Raw genomic sequence first — 10,293 nt, forward strand, 5'->3', positions numbered from 1 at the left:
TGGAGAATATCATATTTCACTGAGCATCCCAATATACTCATATTGATTTAAACAACTGTAAAAATAATTTTTCTTATTAAAAATAATAGGTGTAGAAATGTTTGAAATCCAGCTTCAAAAATAAAATAACCTTATATCATCACTCAAAGACAGCTATTGGTTTATGAAAAATTACCTGTCAGTAAAACTTGTAACAATCAAATTATCTAGATAACTTGATGAAAATACATTTTAAGGCTTCATTCATATTGTCTAGTAACTAATACTGTCAGGAAGATCTTCAGCTCTTTCTACTGGATTTTTTTCCTCAGATTTGCAATTACCTAGCAAATGGACACTGATTAAAATCTAACACCTGTTTCCTATACACTTTTCTTTCTATGTTAAGAGAGTCTCTTCCTCAATGCTTTGAGAAGTAATAAAAGTCATAGGTTTGGGCCTCAGAGCAGAAGCATAGTCTACTATGTCAAAGGAAGATTGTATTAATTTGAATTGCTTCTGTGAAAGAATAAAACTTTTAGAGGTGACAGGAAAAGCTAGCTAATAATGAACTGTCTAAAGTCAAGGTTTCTAAGAAGAAAAGAATATTCATGGATATAAAACCTAGACAGTCCTACGGTGAGAATTATGCTCAGCAGTGTAGAGATACATGAAAACCAAATCAATTAATTATTTAGGTACACGGTGGTCGAACTATTGATTGCTTGACTATTTGCTGAACCCAAAGAGGATATATCTGGGGCATAAAAGTATTCTGCCTCAATTTCAGACCAGAAACCTTGAAACTGCTACACGATAGAGTTGGAGAGACACTGGAACTCATAGGCAGAGGCAAAAAAATCCTGAACAGAATCCCAGGGTCACAACAGATTGGAGAGAGACTCGATAAATGGGACTACCTAAAAATAAAAAGTTTCTGCACAGATAAAAGCATAGCCACTAAAGGAGAAAGACAGTCAACCAACTGGGAAAAGATATTTACCAATAATAAATCAGACAAATGCTCAATATCCAGTATCTACAGGGAACTCAAGAAACTAATCCCCCCCCAAACCCAACAAACCATTCACTAAATGGGCAAGGGAATTAAAGAGAGACTTATCAAAAGAAGAGGTTAAAATGGCAGAAAAGCATATGAGAAAATGCTCATCAGCTATGGTCACAAAGGAAATGCAAATAAAAAAAACCCTAAGATATCACCTTACCCCAACAAGAGTGGCCAAGATTTTGAACTCAGACAATGACAGATGCTGTGGGGGTTGTGGAGAAAAAGGAACACTACTGCACTGCTAGTGGGATTGTAAGCTAGTTCAGCCACTCTGGAAAGCAGTGTGGAGGATTCTTAAAGAACTGAAAATAGACCTTCCCTATGATCCCGCCATACCACTTCTGGGCATCTATCCTGAACAGCATGACCCAGGATATTATAAAGACACCTGCTCAGCTATGTTCATCTCTGCACTATTCACAATAGCCAGGCGATGGAAACAATCCAGACGCCCTACTGCAGATGAATGGATACGGATACAGAAAATGTGGGAGATATATATATATATATATATACACACACACACACACACACACACACACACACACACACAATGGAATTCTACATAGCCAACAGACAAGATAAAATAATGGCATTTGCAGGGAAGTGGATGAATCTAGAGTGAATCATGCTTAGCAAGACAAGTCAAGACCAAAGGAACAAAAGGCGCATAGTATCCTTAATATGTGGCTATTAGATCCAAACAGCCCAAGAGCAAGGACTCAATACTTGCGTGCCCAATGCTATGGACATGGTATTGGAAATAAACAAAACTACATAGACATAAAAATCTATGACTCTATAGACATAATGTTTTATTACATAGATTAATATGTATGTCTGTTGTGTGATTAGTGAAAATCTTCTCCCACTCTGTGGGCTTTCTATTTCACTTGCTAGCTATGTCATTTATTTTCTGGCCTTTTCCAAGAGCATCAACATCATCCCATAGTCTCTTGTATCTCCTTTTCCTTCTAGCCCATGTTTCATGAAAATTAACATTATGGTGGCATACTGAAAACTACAAGCCACTGTGGGGCTCTGGAAGGAGATTTCACAAAAGTGATTGATTCCCTACTAATTCATCCTTAATTGAACTTAGCTTTATAATGTTGAAGAAATCTCAGTAGCAGAAATTTCAGAAGGAATTGCATAGTACTATTCCCAGTTGCTGTAGCAAAATACCATAGGTGGGGTAGAAACTGGGAAGTTAAATATTGAGATGCTAAATAATTTAATATCTGGTGACATCTCAGAGTTCTTAGGCTCAGAGAGAGAGAGAAAAAGAGAGAGTCTTTTGGATAAAAAACACTAATTTCATCAAGTGGGCCTCATTTTACCACCTTCATTCTCTAATTCTGGTCACAAGGACCTCTCCAATTACCATCTCATTAAGGATTAGTGCTTCAGTATGTATGATTTTTAATCATAATTGAACTAATTTATTGTGTGATCAATGGTGTACAGGGGTCCTATTCCACATAGCCTCACAGGCACTTTGTTATTTAGTCTTTTTAATAAGAATCTTTACTTGAATCCAACAGACCAAAATACTCTTTAATAAGTAAATCTATTAGCACTGAAAGAATAAAGCTACTGAAAACTAATTTTGCAAAGGTGGTAGTGTATGAGGTCATATGCCAAACAATGGCATTTCATTTACTCTCTATGTTTTAAAATAAACATATCCTGAGAATGACAAGCTAGAGTTGTTCTACTAATTTGACTGGCCTACTGGTTCTGTGACAGATCTTCCTGAGAGGTACTCATTTAAAAAATAAATGATGGCTTAAATTATTACTAGTGTATACCTGGCCAAGGCAGAAAGAATGAACTTGTCCTCATTTCGGGAACCTCATCAGGTTATTCTTCAGTGACTTCCAAGCATCAGATAACGACTGTAAGTCAACCACCACATTGATGAAATCATGTTTATTTATTCTGAACATCAGACATTGTTTATTAGTGGAAAATTAGTAAACAATCATTTCACTTCCCTCCTTCTAGTTTAGCCACTTAAGTCAGCCATAATGAGTGACCCACATTTCAGCTAGAGCTTGTAAAATGATCCAAGAGCTGCCACCCACAAATCACCTATCAAGGCAAACATAAATGCAATGTGGTTCTAACTGTCTTCCATAATCTCAAATAACGTTACTTTATCAATACCGTCTCAAAAAATTTAAACCTATCAAAACTCTCTAAATATTTTTAAATGTGAAATCTCAAATTTCCTTCAATCGTGTCAAAAATCACCACAAAAATTACGATCACAATTACAAACAAATGAATGGAATGTTTCAATTTAGGACAACCAAAAAAGCCCCATGTAATTTTTTAATATAATTATTTACTCAAATATACTGTAAATAGGAATTGTGAAAACACAAGAAGCAAAAGTTTGCAAGTGAAGTTTCTAGAAGCTCATGAAAACAATACCACCCCAAATTGCAGATGCAAAAGGAAAAACAGTTCTAATGCGGTTAAGAGTACTCTGGTGGTCTCCTTCATTTGGTCGTGCAAATTGTTTTGCTTCCCATACCACAAAATTAGTCCACAGGAGGAGCTGGTGGATCTTGTCCATTGTGTAGACTAGTTGGCTTGCCAGGTAGGTTGGATCCTCTTAGGTTAGGGGGTCTCAGTAAGAACAAGATCACTGCAATATCCATCCACGCCATCAGGATCATAGTAACACTGATGCCATTGTCACCAGAAGGTCCTGGTAATTCCTGAAGACATTCTGTGTCCGTGCAGTAGGACTGGGATTGCCGCAACAGATTGATCAGCCTTCTCATCGCATGTTCGTGAGAGCAAACACATTCACAGGGATCGAATCCACCTTCTGCCATAATTACCCAGCTTGATTTTACTTGAATGTTTAAATCCGCCCAGACAACAACCGACCGGGCGGGGAGGATGGAAGCCGAAACCCTGTCTCGGCTGCGAGACAGCCAGAGGTTTCCAGGACGCTGCGGCAGCCTCATCTGTTTACTTTATAAATGCATGGAAGAAATGACATGTAAGAACACAAAACAAACTGAAACATGCGTCTACTCTAGTTATGGAGCACTGAAAGTGAACTCTCCTTATTTTTATTCCTGACAATTGGATGGAACAGGCATAGAGTGCAGCTGGAACAGAATTCCCTCTTATGTTTTAGTGTTGCCTTTCAGGGTTAGTCAGAATGTAGACTGAATCCACTTTATCCCAATTCCAGATGTGATTTGAATTTATACTTAGTAACAGTAGATAGCAGTTTGGAAGAATGTACTTTAGATCTAAAAAAGCTAACAGAAATAATAACAGTGTAGACATGTAAAGGTGAGGGTAAAGATGAGGCTAAAAACTAGAGTTTGTTAAGTCTATTGGAAAAGTAAAGAAAGCTGAGAGTTGTATAAGTGAAAAAAGATTAGAAAACTGATAAACAATTTATACTTCATCTTAAAAATTCCTAATAAAATATTTCTAATAAAAATTATTCATAAAGTTATAGAGAAGATAAAGGATGGGAAATATACACATTTATTTCTCAAGAGTGTCTGGTTATAAGAAGCAAACTCCTTGTTCTTTGTTGTGAGGAATCAATAGATACTCTCAAGAAAGGCAAGACAGAAATAGCAATACCGTTTTTCTTATTGTTAATTTGGACTCTTTAATTCTTATTGTTCTTGATATATACAGACTGGAGGCAAAATATTCATGGCAACAGATAAGCATCTGAAAATTGTCTTGGTAAAAATGGAAATGGAAAAGACACTTGGGAATTCTTTATATCATGCTCTAAGACTTAAAGAACCACTGGACTCTTTCCAAGACACACAGAAATAACTAAGACACTCATAAAAATCAAGTAAAGATGATACTATAAGATGCTTTAATTTCTAACAGCTGAAATTGATGATGCTTTTTTGGTTTGTGTAGCCAAAGCAGTTTTTAATAGAAAAATCTCAGAACAAAATTTTCTTACAATATCTACTTATAAAATGAAAGTTTACATACTTGGCAGCTTGCCACTATTATTAATGGTGCAGCTTGTCACCATTATTACTATTATTACTCTATTTTACATTCAGAGTTAAACGTGTCCATTCCCCTAAAATTATATGATTACTTATTCATTGTGTCGACAGGTGAAACAACCCCAATATCCTGAAGTCTATTTTCAATTTCAACCAAGAGTAAGAATACTGTAGTCCTTGACTTCCCATATGTCATTACCTCCTAAACTTAGAAAGTCTGGGAGGACAAGATCCGATCAAGAGGTAAATTTAATGAGACAAAGGCCAAAGGATGAACCAGTGTAACAGCAGTATTCACAAGACAATATGTTGGAAATGAACTTTACAACTTGGGAGGGATGAGGGGAGGAAAATTGGGATAAAAACATGGGGAGGGGTAACAATGTTCAAGAAGTAATGTACCTTACAAATGTAACTGTAACCTCTCTATACCTCACTCTGATAATAAAATTTAAAAAGAAGTACATTTAATTTTAGAACCATTTTTAAAAGTAATCTTTTAACTTTTTAATTTATTGTATTTTTTTATTAATGAGGTACTGAAGAATTGAATCGAGGGCTACATACATGCTAGGTATGCATCCCTAACACTGTTTTTTTATTTCTGTACCCTTTCTCTTGTATATAAGTTTATCTCATTTGGTTAGGGGAAAGGGAAGCTAAGAAACAGTGGGACAAAGGGTGAACCAATTTAGCGGTGAAACCCACTGGATACATGTTGGAAATGTACTATACAACTCTGGGAGAAGGGAAGTCAGAAGGGGGAAATCTGAAAGAGATGAGGGAGGGGATGGCACTGTTCAAAAGGAAATGTACTCATTACTTGAATCGTATAATTGTAACTCCATGTATATTACCTTTACTATAAAATAAAATAAAAAAGCAAGCAAGACAAAAAGAAGTAAATTTAGCTTTATGATTGTAAACTTACGCTTTGTGAAAGAAAAAGAAAAGCCAACATCGATTTGCTTAAATGAGATTCATCTCCTTTTGTACAACAATGATTGAAGTAATGGTGAAAATAGCCTAAATTCTACAATAAGAGCTAGAAACTCTGGGATTTACCAGTAATATATATTATAACTTTGGGCTTTTATTTGGTCCACCTAATAAAGATAATAATATCATTGTTACTAGAACAATATATCATTTTTTATTAAAAAGGTAAAGTATACTAAAAATATATTGTACTTAAATATACAATTTTATAGTTAAACAATCTACATGGTTCTGTATATATGTTCAACAATCAATAAGGCTGCACATAAGCATAAAAAAGCATAAATATCAAACATTGTGTGCTATCTTTATTTTGGAATTTCTGATTTATAAGCATGAGTCACTTACCTATATGATTAAGTCAATAAAGTAAAAATAAATGATGTAAATGCCTGATAGGTCTTGCATACTCTTTATTTTTAGCCTAAGGGAGATAAAAGCTTTTAAACTTTTTTATAACAATGATCTTTTTCAGAGAGTTAATGATCTACAGATATATTTGGCAATGAAAACAACTGTAACCTCAATTAACAGGATGCTGGCACCCCTGAGGCTTTGTCAAGATTTTTAGTTTTATTAAAGCACACTGGGGATGCCAAAATTCAGGAGACAAATTCTTGAATTGAGACAAATGCATATATCTCACAATAATTCACACAGAAATCGGTATCTTCCAACTCTTAGGTCTTTGTCTAAGAATCTAAATCTATTTCTAATTATCTTTGTTGTTTGGAGAAGTTTGTCTCTGGTGGCCTCAGCTGCTACAAATTCATAATTAGGAATAAAAAACCATTAAATGAGTAGTAAATAATCATTTGATGACTAATGTGTATGAAGCATTAGGAAAAGTAGTCCTCTTACACTTTACTTCATTTAGTTATTTCAACAAATTGGATGAGGAGGAATTATTATTCTAAGTAAATTAATTAGGATCAAGGATCCCTGAATAGCTTCTTACCCTACCAAGCTGAAACAAACTGCAAAACTGACATTACTTCAGGATGTCTTTCTTTGGTCCCTCCTTAAACACTCCTCATTTTGATACCCTTCCTGCCACTCTGGGGAGAGATTTTGCACACGGGTTTTTATTAGAAATGAACAACCAATCAGAATGTTGTGAGACCTGACGAATAAAACATGACCTTCCAAAAGGACCAAACAATCAGAGAACAGTTAAGGGTATTATATGCTCTAGACTCAGGATACTGGGACACCCAAAAGGAAACATCCAAAGACAGGGTTAGCCACCTGAAAAAAAGAGAGTGAATAACGGATGGAGAGAATACATGATGGACAGACAGAAACCATGGTGACAGCAGGCTTTGAGTTAGATGCTTCTCTTAGGAAGAAAGTTTTACATTTATTTCCTCTTCTGTTCTAGAGGTTATTCATCCAATACTGAATGAATCAATGAAAACAGGACATATGGAAACTGCAAAAATCCTGGCAGTACAGCTGTAACACTGGTAGGAATGCTGTACCCTGAGCTAGAGTGGTAAGCAGGCTTCCTACAATAGGGCTGTAACTTTAGTGGTCTGTCCAGGCCACAGAGCCAAAATTGCTGTGTGGCCTCTGCTCATGAGAAAGCAGCAGAAAGCTCTATCACTATTTCTGTTGTTGTATAGGAAGTGATTGAGTAACTCCAAAGTCAATGACCATAATCTGTACTTAAAATCATCCAGTGAGTCACTATCTGCATTGAAACAAATACATTTAAAGAATATCATGAATATACTTCAAGAGCAATAAAGACTTCTACAAACCCAAGTTATTTTGGAGCATTAAGACACCACCCTTATACACTGTTATGAGTAAGTTATGTCAGAATCATAGAAGGAACATTTGTGCCTTTCCTCAATTTCAGAATTTATTGAATAACAATAATTTCACAGACTGTATCAAGTTTGTTTATGTCAATTCAGGAAGTACTATTGACTTGTTTGATACCTATTAGCCATTGTCAAACAGATTCTCTTATTCTAATCTTCATTATGAATAATATTAAATCTGACATTACATATTATTCTTTATTTACATTGAGTCACAGGTTACAGAATGACAAAAGAAAGGCTAATAAAATTGTAGGGATCAAAAAGAACAGAGCTGGGAGATCGGCAGAACATGGCGGCGGTTCAGGGTGAGCAGTACTGAGCTCCTGCCAAGATTCATGTACTGGCAGTGCAGGAGACAGTCCTCTAACAGAAATTGATCCCAAGTAAGCGTTAGGACCACAGAGAACTCAGGCAGAGAGGAAAGAAAGGAAAACAAGGAAGAATACCAGCGCGAAAAGATAGCATGGAGCTCTGCCACGGAGCGGCCGGGGAAACAAAGGCTCTTATGAATCAGAGCAGAGACAGCGCTCCACAGCAGCGCAGACCCGCCAGCTGCATACAGAGCCACACAGAGCTGTATCAGCCCAGAGCCAACACCCGGCCATGCACGGACGTGCCAGCTACACGGAACCAGAGAATCCAGCAATTTGTGAGTGGCTCAGAGAAGTTTCTGCTAGCGAAATGGCATTGGGAGGGAGCCCAACATTATGTAGCAACAAAACCAACACTACAGAAAATTCTCAAAGATGTTCTACACATAGAAAACCAACACAAATGTAATACAGAAAAGACATGGCACCTAAAACTCATAACATGTAAGTACCACAAAAACTATCAAGACACAGGCCCTAATGAAAGCTTGTAAAAATGGCAGGAACTAATAAATATTTCTCAATCCTGACTCTCAATATCAATGGGCTTAACTCTCCAATTAAACGGCATAGATTATCTAGTTGGATCAAAAAACAAGATCCATTGTTCTGCTGTCTTCAAGAGACATATCTTACCCAAAAAAACAAATACATTTTGAAAATGAGAGGTTGAAATACACTCTATCAAGCTAACGGCCCCCATAAACAGGCTGGAGTTGCCATCCTCATATCAGATAAAAATAGACTTCAAACTAAAATTAGTGAGAAAAGACAAAAGAGGTTACTACATACTACTAAAGGGATCTTTCCTCCAGGAAGACATAACCATCCTAAATATCTACACACCCAATCCCGGAGCTCCGAACTTCATCAAGCAAACTTTACTTTCACTGAAACCATACATAGATGGAAACACACTGATTGTTGGTGACTTTAACACACCACTCTCATTTTGGACAGATCAACAAGGCAAAAACTCAAAATAGAAACCTTAGAATTGAACAACTATATAGGCCAACTAGATCTAACAGACAACTGCGGATTATTCCACCCAGCAACAACACAATATATGTTTTTCTCAGCAGCACATGGAACATTTTCCAAAATAGACCACATTTTAGGGCATAAAACAAACCTGGACAGATTCAGAAACACTGAAATTATTCCCTGCACTCTCTCAGATCACAAGAGCATCAAATTGGAACTGAACACCCATCTCCACCAACGAAAACCCTGTAACTCATGGAGATTGAACAACACATTGTTGAATCACCAATGGGTCATCGAAGAGATCATAACAGAAATCCAACAGTTTATGAAATTTAACAAAAAGGAGCACACAAAATACCAGCTCCTTTGGGACACGGCAAGGGCAGTACTCAGAGGAAAATTTATATCTCTGAGTGCCTACAGTAACAAATTGAAAAAATCGCAAACCAACAATTTAATGTGTCACCTTAAGCTCCTGGAAAAAGAGCAACAAACCCACCCTAATCCCACTAGAAGGAAGCAAATTATTAAAGCAGAATTAAAAGAATTGGAATCCAAAAAAACTACAGAAAGAATCAACAAAACAAGGAGTTGGTTCTTTGAAAAAATTTAAAACATTGACAAACCTTACCAGAAAAAGGAGGGAGCATACCGAAATAAACAAAATCACAGACAAAAATGGTAACATCACGACAGAAATTACCAAGATCCAGAGTATCATGAGGGAATACTTCTCAAACCTTTATGCCAACAAATTTGAGAATCTAGAAGAAATGGATGAATTCCTAGCCAATATTAACATACCCACACTGAAAGAACTAACTCAACTAAACAGACCTATTTCAAACAAACAGAAATGGCAATAAGAGAACTTCCACCTAAAAAAAGCCCAGGGCCAGATGGATTCACAGCAGAATTCTATAAGGTCTTCAAAGCAGAGCTCACATCAATACTCCTCAAGCTCTTCAACAAAATTGAAAATGAAGGTTCTTTACCAAACTCATTGTATGAAGCCAGTATAATCCTCATCCCCA

The 10,293-nt window shown here is 36.3% G+C and overlaps 1 pseudogene; it reads right to left on the reverse strand.

Annotated features, from left to right (window-relative positions):
* Positions 1–2,840: 2,840 nt before the first annotated feature.
* LOC150069405 (small integral membrane protein 14 pseudogene) lies at positions 2,841–3,958 on the reverse strand (annotated as a pseudogene).
* Positions 3,959–10,293: the final 6,335 nt, after the last annotated feature.

Source organism: Megascapheus bottae, chromosome 1 (assembly GCF_031878675.1).
Source record: "Megascapheus bottae isolate mThoBot1 chromosome 1, mThoBot2.hap1, whole genome shotgun sequence".
NCBI lineage: Eukaryota > Metazoa > Chordata > Mammalia > Rodentia > Geomyidae > Megascapheus > Megascapheus bottae.